Consider the following 20510-nt stretch of genomic DNA (forward strand, 5'->3'; position numbering starts at 1 on the left):
CAGGGTAACATGTGCCCTGAGACAGAACTAACCAGCAGGGAGCAGGAAGAGGGGGCAGTCTGTGCATATTTATCCATCTGGGCAACCTCCCTGGAAATCCTGAGCTCCTGGGCTCTTTAATATATAAAAACCAGAAACCTGCAGTGCTGGGCAAGACAAGAGGTGAGAGGATAGAGCCTGAGCAAAGGAGTTATTTTTACTTGAGTTGAAATCTCTTTACATTCCCTTGGTACACAATGGGAAGAAGTGCAATGGAAAAATCTCCAAGAGATTTTGCTACCAAATTATCATTGGAATATCACATTGCAATTGAAAAATTTTATTTGGAGCTGGGTAGGATCTCGGATTGTAAACGGTCTCTTTCCCTTCTTAGTTTTGATTATAAGGCAAGTCATTTTGCTAGTGTCACAAAAATGCAATAACTTCAGTGTAACAATTACTGTTTTTCCTCTTGACAGAACTCTCAGGCAATGGGGAGCAGCAGTACTTGGAACAAATGTTGCTGCTTACCAGAGATGACGACAGGGATGGGCAAAACTCTGCAAGGAACAGTCCCTTCCCTGAAAGCTAGGAATCCAATTTACACAAAGGCCATGGTCAATGTTATATTTTGGAGACTTCTACAATTTTCACAGCATGATTTCATACCTTGAAGGCCAATGTTTACTACTGCAAATTTCTGCCTTCCAGAGTCTTCTATGATTAAAAAAGAAAAAAAGTTGGGGGAAGAAGCATAGAAACCAAATTTTCCACCCCTAGTGTCCTTCTCCCCAAAATACATATAAACGGTGGTAGCTGAGAGGTTGGAAAGAGGGGAGGGAAAAAAGATGTTCCCCTTCTGTCCAGATCTGTCCTTTCTTACTTGCCAATGCCTTTAAAAAGAAGAGATGCAAGAGATCCTGTGGTCTGCTCAAGGAAGGCTACTTCCCCTCAGGGCCATATTCTTATTAGCACCTAAGTCAACAGTAGAAGAATCTGGCTTCTGTTCCTAATCATTGTTTTTAATCCAGAATACTAAACAATGAGTTCAATACTCTGTCTTAGTTGAACCTTAAAAATACTCATGTAGTTTTAACTGTCCTCCTTTGGGCTCTGAAAACCAGAAAAGTCAAGTGTGTTCCCCAAAGATGCATAGCAAGGGCTTAGAAATTAATCCTGGACATCTGATTTGTTTCTAACCCTACATGAGTTAACAATGGCTGACTAACAGCAAACTTATTTTGAAAATGCTTGCTAGCTATTTTTCCATCACTAGATAGTACCTGGTAGTTTGCCTCATAAATATTGTATCATGATGATTCCTAATATCTCTGTCAGAGTTCTTAACTTTTATGATAATAGGCAACTTGGAAACTCTTTGCCAGACATTAGGCCATAATGTACAAAATAAGTGACCTACAAATGGGTTGCAGCTATCTAAAGCATGTCTGGTAAACAAATAACTGATACTGGACAACAGTGAAAATCAAAGCTTAAGTGCTGTCTTTGTGAAATGAAATCAAGACTGCTTTCTGGTTCTCTATCTCACCGTGAACTGCTATAGCAGCTGCTTTCCTTTTCATTAGAAACAACTCCTCAAGCAGTACACCCAGGAGGAAACTATGGGAGGCAAAAATACAAATACAGCCATTCTCTAACAACACCCACTACACTATCTGCTGAGTGGCTCTGCTAACGTAAATAGAATATCTAGGTCCCTAATTTTTAACATCTTTAAATTCCAAAGGCAAAGTACTACCATGAAGAATTAAGGCCATTCATTGAGGGTGGAGACCCAGGAATAAATTACTCTTCGGGATACTACCACCCAAGTTCCAACTGAGAATAGTTTTATACGGATGAAATCAGATTAAAATAAATCTCAAGCATAACTTTGAAGGGAAAAAGATGTAAAATTTTAAACATTCAAATGATGGAAAACTTGCAAGTCAGAGGATGAAAGGGCTTTTGCTTGGACAGTGGTGAGGGATTTAGGCTATTTTATTTTATTTTATTTTATTTTATTTTATTATTAGTTTTATTTTATTTTTTATTTCTCTTAATCCTCTGCCTCATTCTACCAAAGATTGGAGACAGCTTAAAGAAATAGCATAGGAAACTATTCTTAAAAACTGAGGGACCCTAAATAAAGTTTTTAGATGAGAAAATACTAACTCCAAGAGTGATATTAGCAGAGAGGAATGCACACCATATGGTAATACAGAGTTGCTCCCAAGCTTCCTCAGAGCCAAAATTAAGAGGGAAACAGAGTCATTTATAAGATTCAGCATGTCAACAAGACAAAAACAAACCAAATGTTCAGGAGAATCACATTTCCTGAAACTGAGACCTGGAAGCATTTTTCCTGTGGCATCTCATGAAGAGGATGCAGGCTGATGCCCAACAGCACGGCTGCAGCAGATGCAACCAGAGTTCGTGCAGGCAGGTTCAGCCGGCTCTGTTTGCTATGGCATCAGGCCAAGGTCCGACTGAGCAAGCACGGCTCTAAGGAAGGTGGGGGACTGTGCTTCAGAACAATATAACAGTGAGCTTCAACCCCGGCTATGCATTGGAACCTTAACTGGGGAGCTTTGAAATATCCTGATACCCTGCCCACATCCTAAGTCAATTAAATCAGAATCTCGGGGGAAGGGTTCCAGGATGGGTTCAGTATTTTTTAGAAACGGTTTCCCAAGGGATTCCAGTGTGCAGCCACCGTCGTGGAGCCTTTGTGACGGATGTTCTCCCTTCGTTCTCCCACAGGTGCCTCCCCATTCCACACCCGCACTGTGAGGCCCAGGCCAGCATACAAGACTCACCACATCTTAGAACTTTCATTTCTCTTCTGCCTTTATAAACAGTGGTTTGGACCGTAGCCACCTTCTGGGAAGGACACCCTCCCAACTATGTGCCTTGGCTATGACAGCTTCTGCTGTCAATCTTCATTGACATCATTTAATTCAAAGATGACACCAATTGTAACCTTGGGCAGGCATTTGTCTCTTTAGTCACAGTCACACACTGACACAAATAGTGATTTTTCTTTTTTTTTTTTCTTTTTTTTAAATAATGCAGGGCCAGTCATGCATTTTGACAGGAATGGCTTTTGTAGAATGCTCACTCAGTACCCACTCCATCCCTTACCCCCTCCCTCAAATTCCTCTGCCCTCTACTAGAAAGGCTGGAAAATTAACGTATCTACCCAGTTTCCCATATAACCAGGGTTCGTGTCTCTGGTCATGGACATAAGCAAGATCCCTAGGAAAGGCTCCTACTCCTAAGTAAAAAGACAAAGCTTCATGAAGAGAAAGGATTTGCTTGACTCGCGTCTTCCTGCCAGGAAGCAGCCAACTTTAAATCATATGGATGAAAGGAGCACACTAAGCATAAGAAGAGAGAACATGAGTGACGACATGGAGCAACAGCACCAGCCCTAAACTGCCTATCCTGGGAATTCTTACTACATGAGGAAAATAAACCCCTGTTTGGTACTTAGCCACTGAAGTCAAGTTTCTGCTGTATACAATCACATGCAACCCCAGGCAACACATGTATGGTACCATTCAACAAGGTAGACTAGAACAGTGTTTTTCAAACAGCAAGTTACAGTTCTATATTGAATCAACTTAAGATAGGTATGGAGATGTAGACATGGAGGTAGGTGGTAGGTAGATGGATGGATAGATAGATAGATAGATAAATAGATAGATAGATAGATAGATAGATAGATAGATAGATAGATAGAAAATAGATAGGTAGATAGATAAGAGATTTATTTCAGTAGAAATGAAAGGTGTCACTAACCTACCCAATCTCTCCTCATCCACTACAAGTTAATACAGTTGTGTCTTTCTCTGCTATAAGAATTAAGAAAGAATTGGGAGGCTTTCCTTGTCTGAGGATCATAGAGAAGATGAGTTAGACTGTCCAAGATGGGAAAGGACCTCAAGGGTTAGAGGAGGTTGATGGGGCCCAATCCAGAGAACGGACGGACGGGTTCCCTCAAAGCAGGATGGGAAACAGAGGGTGTGACAAATTCCTCCAGTGATGAAGACTCATGCCCTACTCCCACAGGGAGACCAAGTAGTGGACAGATGGTAAAGACAATCACCCAGACAGTCGGCAGGGTGCCCATGGCTGGCATGAAGTGGGTGAGGGAAAGCTGTGAGGGCAGGTCTGTGGGCTGCCCTGACCAGTACTGCCTGACAATGCTGAATAGCGCCCCATTTAGCAGAAGGCTCACTGCAAAGATTAAGGCCACCATGAACCAGGACCTCAGTGTGTCAAGGTTTCCTGGCACCACTTCAATTCTCAGATGCTTGTTAATTCATTAGAGGTGGAGGGAGCCCTCCAAAACAATGGATTCTGAACTCAATTTGATAAGAGAGAAAGAATTAATAAGAATGAGAAAACAAAGAATTGTGAGAGCTGATGGTTCTTGGATCTTCACGTTGGAGAAGCCATTCTTATTGCCCAGCCCACTATTTCAAGAGGTAATCATTCTGCAGTATAATCTTTGAGAGCCGCCCTGTCATGAGGATTGTATTTATCAGAAGATGATTAGGCCTCAGAGAAAAGGCTCATAGTTATTTCTTTTTTCCTTTTTTTTTTTTGGCTCATAGTTATTTCGCCCAAACTAGAGAAAGGAGTGAGGACGTCAGTTGCCCCTTCTAGTTAAGGCCTCAGTATCGTCCACCTGGGGAGTGGAAAGGACTCAGAAGATCATCCGGTCCCACTAATCTTGTGTTGCCCAAATCCTCTCCCCAGCATCCCAGCGTTGCCCCAGGAACTCTGGCTTGAGTGCCCTCAGCATACCGGACACCGTGTGGGCGCAGTGGCACAAATGGTAAGTGAGGACACAAATTCTGTCCTCAGACCCTCAAAATGAAAACGTGAGAAACAAGTGCATCAAGAATTGTAACAACACTCGGTTGGTGGGAAACGGAGTTCTAATTATGAGACAGGGTCAAGTCTGGACAAGGGTCCGCAGTGAGGGTCTCTGGGCCTCTGAGGGGTGGGAGTCGATGAGACACTGTTCCAAGGAAACCCAGGGAAAATCTCAGGAGAGTGGGGACAGACTCCACCAGTTGCTCAGCACTGCTGCGAACCCGCGGGCAGGACAGGTCACGGAAAGGTCTCACTCGGGTGAGAACAGGAAAAGGAAAAGGAGAAAGGGGTGCACATACTGTATCTATGTTCATTTTCCCCGGGAAGATTCCTGCATTTCATCTGGAGTTTTGAAGTCATTAAGAATGCTCTCAAGTTCTCCCACCACCTTTGTCCGGCAATAAACATTACTGAGCCCAGCAGCAGTCAGCTCTTCCAGCGTATGGGAGGGACTATTGGGGGAATTTGAAAATTTTATGGTCTGAAAAGTGGGCCTTAGCACTTTAGCTTTTATTCTCGCAGAGAGCTTATAAATCCCTCTTCATTTAGCAGTTTTCATGAAAGTGACAGCTTTTGTTAGTCGGGCTAAAGCGAGATTAGAAATAAAAATTTTAACCATTAATCCTCACTGATTAAAGTGAGACCAGAAATCAAATTGTTACCAACTGTGTGCTAATTTCAGCTTAATTCTTTGGCAAGAGGCGTCGGAAATTTGCAGCTCGCCGCACTAATTCACAATGCCTTACTACTGATGGCAGAAAGTCAAGGTCTCCTTTCCTCCTGGGCCCAGGGTGTGAACAATGACTATTTCAAAATCAGTCCAATAAAATATAAACATTAAATTTTTCGCTGTGTTGTTGCTCAGCCATCACTTTCCACACCACTCTCTCCTCCTACTCACCACCAGCCTTCCCCCACTCCACCAACAGCTCTGAAAAAATACCTCCCCAGAGACCGGAGAATCACAGCTGAATGGCTGGCCTTTCCGCATCAAACAGAGTGTCTGCGGCATCAAAGCAGGTGTCACCCCCACACAAGCCGTTTCTATTACATACAGTGCTGGGAGGGAGGGAAAAATCTTCATGCCAATAAGCCACATCAATTCATCAATCAAAATGAATTCATGCGCTAATTAAACTAGCAAAAATTTAAAAAGGCATTTGTGTTACAGACGGGGGAGAGTAGGATAGGGAGGGAGATGGGAGTTAAAATTCCAGGGAAGTGAAAACTTGACAGACACAGCACCAAATAGAAAAGGCAGTAAATACATGACTGGAATTAATAGCAAGCTTCTCCTGAACTTAAAAAATAATAAATAAATAATAAATAAATAAATAAATAAATAAATAACATTCACACATGCCGAGATTGGGGGGGTGGGGGGGAAGGCAGGCAAATATTTTCCTGGCTGGGCCAAAATTGGCATTAATAGGAGTGTCCTCTGTATTGTGCACATTCACTGGGGAAGCCTGTGAGTAAAGAAAACTCTAGCCCTTTCTTCATATCCACTGGCCCCTTAATACTGAACATTTTCTCTTCCCCCCTTAAATGACTCTCCAAGGCTACAAAGTACTGTTGCATGGTTAGTGCACTGCACAAAAGCTGAGGGAAGAACGGAGACTGACACCTAGTCCCTGCTCTGATGACAAAGTCACCTGCTCTGGCATGGGCCTGCCGTCATTAGGAGGTAGTGCCTTTTTCTTCCTAAAAAGGTGTCCTGTGCTTGTGCACCCAGAGAGCTGTAACCCCACAGAGGCCCATGGAGGTCCTGGTCCTTGCTTTTATTTACCTCTCTCATCTCCTGCTTCTCCGTTTCCTCCCTCTGAACTTTGAACTGAATACTTCAGCTGTTTCAATATATCATAAATATCTGAACCAAGAGAAAAAAAACCTCAATTATCCATCCAACTGTTTCATCTATATGACACCAAGCACCCATATATAGGGGAAATGTCTTAATGCTTAGTACTGTGTAGACAAAACATCTGGCTGACCCACTTAGTTCATGTTTCTTTCAGATGCTTCAGTACCACAGACGTGCTCTCATACCCACTCTCAGGCTGGATGCTCCTTTGTGGGGTGCAAACTAGTCCTTTCTCTAGGCTCAAAGAGTCTAATTCAGTATAGTAGGGGCCTGCGAGATAATAAAGGGACAGGGGGGCTGTTTTCCTCTTACTACCAAATAAACAGTGTTTAGCCCACTTGCTAAATATTATGGGGAGAGAACTCTTCATCTTTAATCCAATTGTTCGGATGCTTCATTTGACAAGATTATTTCACTGTCTCTTGGCTGTGTTGTATTCAGAAGAGAAAAACTTCAATATGTGCCTCAATATCCCAATTTGACATAGCCTTTCAGGTTCATCTGTGTCTTTTAAAGCTCGCTCTTGAAACATAGGAGTCCAGTGGCATGAGCCTCCTAAAGTTAGTATTAGGGTAAACAAGTGGCCCGAACTCAGCTACCTTTGTTTCAAATGGGGGAGAAAAATGATTATAATCCATCAAGCCTGTCATCCGGATCTAGTCTTATGGCCAGGGCACTCTGCAACCTCCCCGAGGGGTAAATGGCAAACGGCATCTCCCCATACCCCACAAAGAGAGGCAGGGGAGCGCAATCCTAGGCCCATGGTTCTTGAGACCTTTCCAGATCCACCCCCGGAGCGCCCCCCCCCCCCGCCCCCAGACTTGGTGCACAAGGGGTGAAAACCAAAACTCCTTTTCTTCTCCCCAAGGCAGACCGTGAAGCTGTAAACATGAGCTGGCATTTTGTTTTATTTTGTGTCATAAACTGTGCTTTTCACAGCAGCGGGCCCTGGGGGAGTCTCGAGTAGCCCTGCGGGGCTGCAGCTGGGGGTGTGGCCCGGCTCCATCCGCAGGCGACCTGGAGACCCCAGCTGCGGCGGCAGAAGGGCCGGAGCCTTCCGTCTGGGCTGCACGCTTTCAAGTTCACCCCCCCCCCAACTCGTTGAGTCATCTCCACAAGCCAGAACCCCTCAGATGGAGGTTCCTGGAGGTTCCGCTCTTCCTCCGCCGGCGGTTCCTCCGGGGGTGGGGACACCGACACCCACGTGTGGCTCGGGACACTTTGGGTGCGGTGCCCGAACCGCCCGCGGTGCGGCTGATGCACGTGCTCGCAGGTGCACGGAGGCTACCGGGTGCTAAGCCCACGGTTGCGCTGTGTTTCGTGCTTGGATCCCCCCCCCCCATTATGGTTTCTGGGGCTCTCGGTCCGCTCCGACCTAGAGGAATACGCCCCCCCAATCCAGGGGGGGTACCCTGAGCCCCGCTCACCCCCACTTACGGTCTCCCGGAGGAAACTGTGGGCCTGGGCTTCGTGTCTGCCTGGACTACAAGTATGTGGAGACGAGAGAGAGAGAGAGAGAGAGAGAGAGAGAGAGAGAGAGAGAGAGAGAGAGAGAGGCGGGGGCTCGGCCGCGGGGGGCGCCGCTAGGGGGAGTCGCCACTAGGGGGGAGCCGCTGGGGTGGGAGCCACTAGGGGGGAGCCGCTAGGGGGTGAGCTACTGGGGAGGGTGCCACTAGGGGGGAGGTACTGGGGGGGCGCCGCTAGGAGGGGAGACGCCGCTAGGGGGGAGCCGCTAAGGGGGGAGTCGCCGCTAGGGGGGAGCTACTAGGGGGGGGAGCCACTAGGGGGGAGCCGCTGGGAGGGAGTCGCCGCTAGGGGGGAGCCACTAGGGGGGGAGCCGCCGCTGGGGGGGAGCCGCTGGGGGGAGCCGCCGCTAGGGGGCCGCCGGAGCCCGCCCGCCTTTGTTCGCGCGGAGGGCGTGCGGCCGGGACGCGCTGAGCCGAGGGAGCCGCCCCGCCCCGCCCCGCCGCGCCGCGCCGCGCAGCCGCCTGCAGCCTGGTCCGCGGGTTCTCCCAGCGTCGGGGCCGCGCCTCGGGCCTTCCCCGCGGGCCTGGCCTCCGCGGGCGCCGACGGGGCGGGCGGGAGACGCCAAACAAAGCCTGGGGGCGGGGGGTGGGCTGTGCGCGCGCCTGTGTGTGTGCGCGCGTGTCGTGGGGAGGGAGAGGGACTGCAACTAGGTAGAGAGCAAGGGGACAGGGAGCCGCAGCTGACGGCTGGCGGGGGGGGGGGGGGGGTTGTCCCTGGGGGGTCCCCGCCGCCGGGGCTTGGGAGCCGCTCATTTCAGTGCCAGGCAGATGGGTCTGTAGGTGTAGCTAACGTGACCAGCAGGCACTGGCCTCAGGATCCTCCCTCCCTAGAAAAAGGGGCCAAAACTTAGCTCCGAGAGTTGCAGTTGCTAATTTATTTTATTAAATAAAATAAATAAAGATTTTATTTATTCACGAGAGGCCCAGAAAGAGAGGCAGAGACATAGGCAGAAGGAGGAGCGGGCTCCCCGTGGGGAGCAGGCTATCCCCAGAAGAGATTCAACGGTCCAAGGCCCTGGGAAAGTGGTAACATAAAGCTTTTTCCCAGCTGGCGACGCTGAGCAAGTTCCTGGGACCATGGCCACTTTCTGCTCTTGTCATGCTTGCTTCTGCTCCCCCTCAGCCAGGCTGCCTGGCATTCCTATAGAATACAGAATATCGAATGCAGAATAAAGCCTGGGTCTCTGCGGCCAGGGCCAGTTCTGGGCAGAGTGACCCACCTGCCGAGGACACCGAGAGGGAGACTGAATGTGATCCTGGGAATGAAGGTCACTAAGAACCTCTCAGACTGATTTCCCTTAGTTTGGAAGTGGGGGAGAAGCAATAGAAGTGTGATCACTCAGGTTTAAACACTAGCTTGGAATGTTAAACTCCACTCAGGGCACAGTAGGAAACGGAGCAGGTGCTCCTTTCATTTAAGTTGAGCTCCCTTAACTCCTAAAGTAAACCATTTCTTTCATATGAGCATGGAGGAGTCACTCGGTCTTTTCCTCTTTTGTAAAATTGAAGGACTGGATCAAGGTATCCTCCAGCTCCAAAATTAGAAGAGTTGTCTCTGTTCAGGAATTTGCAGAGAACATTCCTTTCTTAAATGCATGATGCAATCATGGAATGAAGAACATGAAATACAAACTTTTATTTTTAAAAAATTTTTAAAGATTTTATTTGTTCATGAGAGACCCAGAAAGAGAGGCAGAAGGAGAAGCAGGCTCCTCGTGAGGAGCAGGATGCAGAGCTCAATCCCAGGACCCCAGGATCACACTCTGAGCGGAAGGCAGATGCTCAACCACTGAGCCACCCAGGTGCCCCAAAATACAAATTTTTAAAAGAAGAAAATGAAGTAGCATAACATTTTCTCCAGCTGAAGTCCGACTTCCAAATTTTTTATTCATAATGTTGATAATTTGCTGTTATGTGAGGTCATATCTAAAATAGCTAGTGTTCCTTAAGTGAGATGGCAAAGTCACTTCTGAGACCCAGTGAGGAAATCAACCAGGGAGACCTATTGGTGAGATGATTTGCTGTTCTAGAGGAAACCATTTTCCTGCACTCAGAAAAGACTCAGACTTTTTTTTTTTTTAAGATTTATTTTATTTCTTTTAGAGATCATGAGTGGAGGGAGGGGCAGAAGGGGAGAGAGAATCCTCAAGCAGACTCCCCGCTGAGTAGGGAGCTCAAGGCGGGGCTTGATCCCAGGACCCTGAGATCATGACCTGAGCCCAAATCCAGAGCCAGCGGCTTGACTGACGGAGCCACTCAGGTGCCCTCGCCTCTTAGGCTTTAGAATCCTTGGGTTTTCAATACCAAACTCCTGCAGGATATAGCTGATTTTTCAGAGCACCTAATCCTTTTGTTCATATTTTGTCCTCTTATCACTATTGTGTAAGTTTTGGGGTTTGAGGACAGCAGAGAGACACAAATCCAACTTCGTGGCGAGGACATTTCTCAGTATGCACATCAAATGTGAACGGTTGTGAGAATGTCCACCATTAAAGCTGTTTCACCTAAATTTGTCTAAGTTGAGGAAGTTCCAACAGTGAAATTTAAAGTCTGTGGCTAATGAGGAACACACGTTTTTTGAGTTTTTTTTTAACTTCATGTTTAGAGGGCAGTTCTATAGCCTCTCTGTTGGAACTATGACAATGTGGGCCGATAAAATATGACTTGGTTTCAAACTATCAAATGGCATTATAAAAATGTTTGGACTAGATTTAGTTCTCCTAAAAGGTGGCAGATTGATAGAGCATGGATAAAGCAAGTCAGCTTCCAGGAATGATTGCTTCGTGAGAAACAGGGCCCTGCTTTCTCCAGAGTGACGTGGACATTCCCAGACAACGTCTTAGCTCGCAGAGTTCTCAAAGCACGAATCCCCGCTTCCTTCCCTGCTGAGGCCTCTGGCAAGAGTGACATTTCTCCAGTTCTGTAACGGAGCGGTACCTTGCCGAAACGAGGGGTCACCGGGTCATTGCATTCTAAGCAGCCAGAAGCCCGCAAGGCTATCACCATAGCTAACCCCTCCAGAACAAGCCTGTGAAATATGTTCTCTGAGCCCTCTGATCTCCTTGGTCGGCCACCTCCCCAGGTGGCTCCCCCCCCCCCCCCATGTACTCACGGTGACCACAGCCCCAGCCTGCTGGCAGGGTCTCCCGGCCCCGCTCTTTGTCTCTGCCCCCTTCCCTCACTCCCTTACCTCACTGACCTTCTAGGTACATTCGTGTCTCATGTGCGACTGGTGCACCCAAGGCTGGTGGCCTGTGAAGCAGGAATGGGCCTATCATCAGTCCACAAGAGCGACTAATAAAGCTGGACAACGTGTTTTGCCTGTAAGTGTTGATCGCCTCCAAATCATTTAAGGATCGCTTGTTCAACATACGGCAAGTTGTTTTTAACACAAGACCTTTTGTGGTTAAGGAAGAGAATAAAGGTTTAGTGGAGACAAATAAGCCCGCACGGTGGAAGAAATAATATATAGCTCTCTAAATAGATCATTTACATGCATATGCATGTGGTCATCAATGCAGATAAAGCTCCAAATAACACCAGCTACATGCCCCCCCCGCTTCCCCCCCCCCCCCCCCCCCCCCCCCCCCCCGTGGCTGGTCTCCTTGCTCCCTCCAGGTCTGTTTTGAACCTTCGCACAGACTGGCCAGAGGAAATGTGTGGGCCTCGTTCACCTGCTTCGTCATTAGGGGACAGTGCCCTTTGGGGTTTTATTGCTGATCCACTAATTATGAGAAGATCTGTCTGGGCCCACGTGTTCAGAGCTTGCCAACTATTTTGGCTCTTTCGCTAGACAGGATAAGGTAGGGATAAGCGCCTTGCCCACCGCTCAGAAGTCACTCCGCCAGTTGGTTCCCGGGTTGACTTCGAGATGCTCCTTCTCGGCCCTGCTCCCGTGGTGGCTGCTGCGGCCTCAACTGTCCAGCAGCCGGTTCCTTGTCCCGCAGGTTTGTGAGAAGCTCCGAGAGTATCTTCCCAGAGCCGCCGAGCCAGGAGCCCAGTCATCAGCCAGACTGCATGACCGCCCCTTCAAGGTGGCCTCAGTCGCCTTTCTCGCCACAAGGAAGCGCGACCCCTTGACCCACCTTCGGATGAGCCAACGGGTGTCCCACGCTTGCAGAAAAAATGAAATCAGCCCACATATATCGATTGCAAGCAATCTTAGCAAAGCACTCTGCTAGGCCCCAAGTAACCGGTTACAGGATCAGGTGAGCTTTGCTGAGAACACCGCAGAATTTCTGAAAATAGCTACAGGAAGGGAAGAGAGCTCCCGGAGGCCGAGCTGCAGCGAGTCCTGGAAAGCAGTGCATGACACCGGAGGTCCAGACGGCCAAGCGGCCTCAGCAGAGCAGCATATTTTTACAGAGTTCATTTAAACCATTATGTCGTGTACACTCTCTCTCTCTCTCTTTTTTTAAATGATACATCACTGCTGACAGTTGGCATGTACTGTTTTCATAGCTTAGCCTTTATAAATATTACGAGCACATATCACAGCAGTATTGTTATAACGAGTTACAATGATGTGTTCTTTGAGAGAGTGCCAATGACTGGTTTATATCCTTGGTGATGTTGCAGCATCATAATAAATGTGGTATAAATCTTTTCCAAGGTTCAGCAGTTCCTTTAAGCCAAGAACACTACATGTGGGTTGTTGGGTTCCCCGTGTCGCCCCCCAACCTTTGAAACCCCTGCTTCCTCAATGCTTTGATATATAGCCCCCAATTTTGAGGATGTTAATATGGTCAGTGATCTAACCACGCTCCTTTAATAGAGGGCAGCCTTTATTATAATCTGGAAATAATTTTCATCTAAACATCACCAACAGCCAAACATAATAAAATATGTATAAGTCAAGTAACATTACACAGAGGCCGCATGGGCTCCAGCAGAGTCAGCCACAGCCGCTGCACAGCAGTTGGTCGCAGGGAGGCAGGGAGGGAGGGGACATTTCTGTCTGCTGTCACAGGGGTGCTGTCATTGTTGGGGGCCTATGGGAGAGAGCAGTCACCCCCTCCTAGAATGGCTGTGTTACCGCAGTGGAAGCCCAGCGGGTTTTCTCTGTGCGTATCAAGGGCCTAAAGGAGGGTTGAGGCAGTGAAATAAGCAGCACTCCAGACACAGAGGGCTGACACAGTTCATCTCTTCCGGCCGTAACTCACTTGCTTGGTTTGGACAGGTGGCAGGGTCTCTGGTTCCCTCGTTTCTACCCTAAGGGACCAACATAAGGACAGAAACAAGACCTTTAAGAATGGTGCCAAGTCCACGCTCACTAGTTCAGGGCAATTCTGGGTAGGAGTCACACAGCCACAGCCCTGACCACCCTCGTCTCCTGAGTCCTGTAGGAGGACACCAGCCCTGGCCCTCGAGCACCTGATTGGTGTCCACAAAAACAGGTCCCAGCTGCACTGGTCCCTTCCAAGTAGGGTGCGTTAGAATGATTAGTTGGAACTTGTAGGTCTACTGAAAACTGAACAACTGAATCCCGAGTCATTAAATCTTCATTTAACCCTGCTAATTGTATACATGGGCCAAGAGCTGCCTTCAGATAATCACGCTCAACAGAAATTGGCCGGGGAAGGAGAATTGATCTATAGTCAGCTGTCCCAAGCTTGAGGTGGTAATTCTTGTGCAAAACATTAATCTATTCTATATCATCAATGAAGCCACACTTGAGTCAGAACAAACGCAGGAGAGTGGTTTAGGGGGATGTGTAACAAGGCCAGGGTGAAATCTCCCTGTAAGGTACGTCTTTCACTCAGGCTCTAAATCACCTCCATTCCCGACTAGGCTGGGGGTGACTTCATTACCTTTTCCTGTGAATTATTAATACCAGAAACACTGAGCCTTGAGGCAAAGGTTGGAGAAAACTCTATGCATGGAGGAAATGAACCCCACCTATTTTCAAGTGCTTCTCCTTTTCTTTCCCTGGAATTTCCTCAGTTCCCACCCGCCCCCACCCTCCCAGCTTCTTAAGTGTTTGTTTGAAATAGCTGGCATTTGGCTCATTAGTGGATCTACTGCTATTGCTCAAGTTTGCTTATTCTTTTAGAAATATTTTTTTGAAAGGAAAACCTAATTCCTATAACTTTTTTGCAGCACATGTCCCAAGTCCCAAGTGACCTGTGAGGATGTGAGTTCTGAGTAAATTCCCTGCCTGCTTTTTGCTTTCCTGAGAAAATAAACTGGTAGGTGAAAAAGGACTTCCACCAATGGACCCTTCCCGTTGCCAGGATAACCTGTAATCTCAAAAGATAGATGCTCAGATTTAGGGTGCCAGGACTCCCACTCTCACTGCACAGCTCTCCGAGGGTTTATCCCTGATCTGGTCCCTCTTCATCTGGTCCCTCCTCACCCTTGGTGTCCTGGGCACTCTCCTCTTAGACCCTTCCTCCTCTATCCCAGATTCCCTGGAGCACACTCAGTCTGAAGACCTCTCGCGTGCCCTCTTGTTTTCTAACCACGAACGCCCTCCCTTGACTGTCCAGACACTGCGAAAGCATCTTGTTCAAAATGAATTTTATTATAGTCCACATCCCCCAGGCCCTGTCTCAGATCTCATCCTACAGGAGAAACTAAAGAAAAGCCAAAAGATTAAGTCAAAACAAAATCTTGCGTGTGTGTGCAGTTCTTAATGCCCTGAATGCATAGGCCAAAGAAAACTTGGAAAATTGGAGACTCAAAGAAAACTGTGAACATTTTTCAGACTGTAATTTCTGAAGTGCACCTATTTCAGAAGAAAACTATGACAATTAAGTCACTGACCCTTGGTTTGAAGTGGGTTTCTAAGCCTGAGGAAGATGTGTTTGACTGAGTAGGAGGAAAGGTTCACGGGGCTTCTGGAACCTCAACCGTGTCTCAACCTCTTGAGGAATTAGGGATAAATGAAATCAGAAACATGTGGAATATATTTCCCTTTAAATACATGTGAGGCTAGAAATTAAGGGAAAAGTGTTCAGCTAAAGTTATTTAGGGTTTGGCTTTACCCACAACATCTGAAAAATAGTTCAAGATGTTAGATGAACCCAAAGTGCAACCACGTTCACCTTCTACTGAAAATAAGAGTGTGTGTAGCAGTTGAGGGGAGACATGTTTAGTGTCAAGTTAATAAAAAGAGAAAAAGGTATGTTGGAGCTGAAAGGAGGAGGGAACGCTCAAATATGCACAGAAAAGAAAATTGTTAAAACTTAGAGGAGCTTTGGCTAGAGAAGGGGCAGAGGAATCTGTGCCTGCCTTAGTACTGTTTCTAAGACATGCACCCCCCGGGGGCATAGGGTCCTCTTAGCAAACAGTGCTTTTCACGAGACTTCTGTCACCTGCCTTTCCCTTGAAAGTTTAAGCTATTGCACCTTGATTATAAAGAGGAGTCTTATAGGCCCCAAAGATAGGTTCGAAATGTCACTGGCTTTTAGCTAGATGTCATAAAAGAACCAGTGGATTATTATGCCTAAGTACTTGAACTCCTGGATGCCTAGACACTCAATCGGTTGGGACCACACTGGGCTGCCCCGTAAGAGAGAGAGAGCCTGAGACCGCTCTAGGACTGCCTACAGCAGTGGGACAGGCTCTTAGTCTATGGGTCTGCTATTGTCTCTGCTGGGCCCTAGTGGAGGGTAGAGCTGTCCCTCCACTGGACACAGAAGGACCTGGTTTTTTTAAAGCCCACAGTCTAGGGACACATGGGTGGCTCAGTGGTTGGGCATCTGCCTTCAGCTCAAGTGGTGATTCCAGGGTCCTAGGATCGAGTTCCACTTCAGGCTCCCCACAGGGAACCTGTTTCTCCCTCTGCCTGTGTCTCTGCCTCTCTCTGTGTGTCTCTCATGAATAAGTAAATAAAATCTTAAAAAAAAAAAAAAGCCCACCATCTATACCTCTACAACCATTTCTGCTGCTCCCACTCTATCTGGATTGATGGGATCCGTGGCCCTGAAGACCCCTTTTGAGCTAGCGATCATCCTCTTTCTTTTCACTTTGAACTTCAAAACAAGAGACAGCAATAAGGTTCACTTGTGCTCCATTTGCACTTGGGGAGTCTGGGACTCACTGTAAAGAGGGGAAAATCTGCTTCTTGCTCCACCTGTAAAAAACTAGAAAAGAAGCTTCAAATCAGACTAAAGCACTCGATAAAACTTACAGGTGGAAGAACAGGATCAAATGATTATGTCCTGTAGGATACCCTTCGAATTTGGGGACATAAACTTGGCTAAGTCTCTGAACATCTTATTATTTCAATTTTCCCATCTATGAAATATAGGATAACAATGTCTGCTCTGCTGTTTCATAAAGGGACTGTTATACGATTAAATGATATAAAATGTGTATAGGTGCTTTGCAAGACATAAAGTACCCTCCAGCACTCCGCACCTCTCTTCTGAGCTCTGAGTGGTCTATTTGACATTTTTACCGGAATGTTCTACTGGTATCTCACACTCAGCATGTCCAAAACAGACCTCTCAATCTTCTCCTACAGATTTCTACCTACTCCAACTTTCTCATTTCTGCAAATGACTCCACCATGCAACCAGAGACTTAAGCCAGAAATTTGAAGATTTTCCTTGATAGCTCCCTCTGCCTCCTACAGCTAATTCATCATGTCCTATTGATTCAACTCCATTTTTCTGGAATCTGGGCACTTCTCTAGCTCAGGTTCTGTCCCCTACACCTTAATTACTGTAAAAGCCAACTATTCGTCTCCCTGCTTCCACTCCCCCCAACCCCTCCCCACTCCTGCATCTCTCCCTACCCACTCCTCCACCCCTCACCCCCACCTCCACAATGTCCATTCTCCTCACTGCAGCCAGAATCAGCCTTTTAAGTTTGATCGTCTTACTCTCCTGCTCAAAATGATTCAGGTTTTCTGCTCCCCAGGAACTTGAGGAAAAATTCAAGAACATAGAAAATGAGAGAAGGCTCTACTCTGACGGGACTTAGGATGTGTGACTTACCAAGGTCTTGCTGTGAGACACACATGCAGAGCTAATATACCTCCAACAGTTCCCTCTCCACTACAGTTCTGAGACCTGACAACTGGGTCCTCCTCAGCCAGAAGTCCTCACGGGTCACCCCAACAAACTGGTCCCCCCATTAAGAGTGTGTGTGTGTGTCTGCATATGTATCTGCTTATCTGTACAACTTTTGTGCCTACCATCTGTTTACCAGCTGTAATTGCAAGTAGGAAAGAGGAGAGGGAATAAAGTATAATGAGATGAATCACAAGATGAGTTCTTTTCGATTTGTATTTTGCATTGACAAATAAGTATTTTTAATGATCTGAAAATTTCTCTCTAGATTTTGAGTGTTTTTTAAACGTCCTAAAAATGTTAAACTTGGAAAAACCTCAAACTATTTTAGTAAGCACCTGAAAAGCTTCTGGAAAAGAAATGGATTTAGAATTTGGAATACAAATAACTCCACAACATCCATATGCAACCCATTGGCTCCATGGGTTATCTAAGACAAAATTTTAATTTAAAACTGACTTCCTCAACCACCCATTATTAGTGATTTGTACTTAAGAAAGATAAACTAATTTTAACATTTTCCTAAGCTACATGTATTTCAAAAAGATAAATTCACTACCAGAAATATTCTGTAAAGTTTTACAAAGCTAAACATGAATGCTTTCTGAAATATCTGTTGTTTTAAGTTATTGGGTCAGAATTTTAATGCTTTTGGCCAAAAGCCATTTCAAAATTTTCAGAGTAAAAATTAAGTATAATTTAATTTTGAGAATAAGTCATATATTATAAAACAGAATAGAGCTAAAGTGTTTCTAAGCTTTCAAAGTTTTTATTTTAAATTATCTCTACTTGCATTCTAATCTAGAGACCCAAATGACTAAGTGTTAACTAACTATATTTGAATTCTTGATGGCACCTTTTCTTGGTGGTCTTCAAAAACTTCATAGACACGACCTGGTGTAGAGTAGATTAATCTCAGATGCAGAGGAGCTGGGTGGTTGGGACAAAGCGGCACAAGCACAGTGTAGGGAGAACAACGTGGGCGTCATGAATCTTAGAACCTCATCCCTTCCTCTCTGCCTGCCATGCCCCTAACAATCAGCTGTATAATCCAGTTTCTTAGAGGTTCAACTGCAAAGTGAGAATACAAAGGCAGATGGTTTCTTGAAAATGCTTTCCGGGTTCCAAAACACCTGATTCACGATTCTATAATTTAATACACCAAATCATCTGTAATGGGGAAAATCTTCAAGTGAACCCATTTAAAGCAGAAACTAAAAAATGCAAAGTAAATAGTCAGAATCTGGGTAAATTTTGAATGAGAATTGATTTTGAAAAATAAAACTAAAAATTATTTTTAAAAGTTAAATTTATCATATTTTAAATTGGGGGTTATAATTCCCACAATAAATTACTTTTTAGAACCAAGAATGAAACAAATGGAAGATTCTCTTCATGTGGCTTTTCTACCAAATTTATGATAATATAATACCACATTATGATATCTATTACTATCCTAAAAATACTAAAATATTTTGGACCTTCATTATGTTCTCAAGGATCCTCTTATTCATCTGATTTTCAAACATTTCTGATGAATTACTATTCCATCATCATTCCTCTTGATTTTTACCCTCTTACTTATTGCTAACTTTTCTATTTCTTCCATTCCCAATTGTCAATAGCTTTGTGTGTGATTCAAGCAATTGTCAATATCATTTTATCAACTTTACAAAAAAATCACATCTTTTACAAGAGTTGTACCTTCACTTTCCAATAGATTTATATTATCTTGTCCACTTAATTGGCAAGTCTAGCATGAAGTAGGGGGGACATCTTTAAGTGAAGGCTAATTTTATAAATAAATGAATAACATTAGTGAACATTTTCACGTTATGGCTACTTTTGCTCCTGTGCTCATTTGGTAATGAAAGGAACTCACTCAGATAATAAGGCAGCCTTGTATTGGTGAGTTCTGGAATCTACCTTTCTCTCTCTCTTTAAGATTTTATTTATTCTACACAGAGAGAGAGAGAAAGAGCACAAGCAGGGAGAGTGGGAGGCAGAGGGCTCCCCACGGAGCAGGGAACCAAATGCGGGGCTCAATCCCAGGACCCCAGGATCATGACCTGAGCCCAACGCAGATGCTTAACCAACTGAGCCATCCACATACCCCTGGAATCTACTTCTCTTTTTGTTTACACAAAGCCATCTTATACAGAAATAAATGATATTTTTCTGATTCCTGATCCCTAGGAAAATTCCTGTAGAGAAAATACTGCATTTTAGAAATATAATACTAATATCATTGGAACTCTCCTCATTTGAAAATTAATAAATGAGAGACTTGACAAAGTCATGCTGTATCAACTCTAAAATGATTGCCTGCTGTGACAGCTCATAGCAAAATTGTGATAACTGCCTTCACAGGATATTTCATAGTGAGAAATACTTTTTAAAAATATTCTTGGTAACAGAATCCACAATATCTTTATGTGAAAGGCCATTTATCAGGTAATAAGGCAGCAGATCACCTTACAAGGATCCTCAGGTTGAGGTCATTTGTTTCTGAGAAAAGGCAGTTTCAGTGGACCCTGTGTCCATATTATGGGAAAAAGAAATGGATTGACCTATTGATGCTGGAAGGGAAGTTTTAGAATATCTAGGGCAAACAAATCCTGTTACAGAAGGTGCTTGAGCAGCCATGCTGGTGATTTTGCTTTCTCTGCACTGCCGCTTTTCTGAATTTTATCTGCAGATGTGTCATTTGGCTCCAGCATGAAGCCCTGATGGCCAGGTGACTGCATGGTGCTAACCATGGGTTTCTGAGCCAGGATGCCCCATCAGCCCTTCAACCCAAACTTCCACTTCCAAGCAGAAGCTAGGACGGTGGGTTGCTTTTTGGTGGAGACACAAACCCAGGAAACAGGACTGAGACCCTATAGACAATAAAACAGGAGAGAAGGCCGAGGGAAGGGTATGTTGTCCAGTTGGTCAACGTTGTGGGTGACTGGAGCTCCACCTCACCAGGACCATCGAAGAAACTACAGGAACATACTTCAGGGCTGTCCGCATGGAACAGAAGGGGAAGCGTTCCCCTCCAGCTCCCATAACCATCCATCAAGTGTTGCCTGTGAGTCCTTACCCTCCGGCACTTCCGGGTTGCATATGTGAAGAAGTTTCCACAGACATTTCTCTCACAGGGGTTGGCAGAGGGGTGTTGGGGCAGGAAGCAAGATGTCTGTGGTGTAGCTGAGGTGAGGCACTGTCCAGTTTGGCCAGCATGAAGCTAAT

At 45.7% G+C, this 20510-nt stretch overlaps 1 long non-coding RNA gene across 1 annotated transcript; it reads left to right on the forward strand.

The window, feature by feature from the left end:
• Positions 1-7827: 7827 nt before the first annotated feature.
• Positions 7828-17451, forward strand: LOC140624310 (uncharacterized). Its single transcript, XR_012023802.1, has 3 exons — positions 7828-8219; positions 14356-14444; positions 17125-17451. It is a non-coding gene; the product is annotated as an uncharacterized lncRNA (long non-coding RNA).
• Positions 17452-20510: the final 3059 nt, after the last annotated feature.

This window comes from Canis lupus, chromosome 34, assembly GCF_048164855.1.
Source record: "Canis lupus baileyi chromosome 34, mCanLup2.hap1, whole genome shotgun sequence".
NCBI lineage: Eukaryota > Metazoa > Chordata > Mammalia > Carnivora > Canidae > Canis > Canis lupus.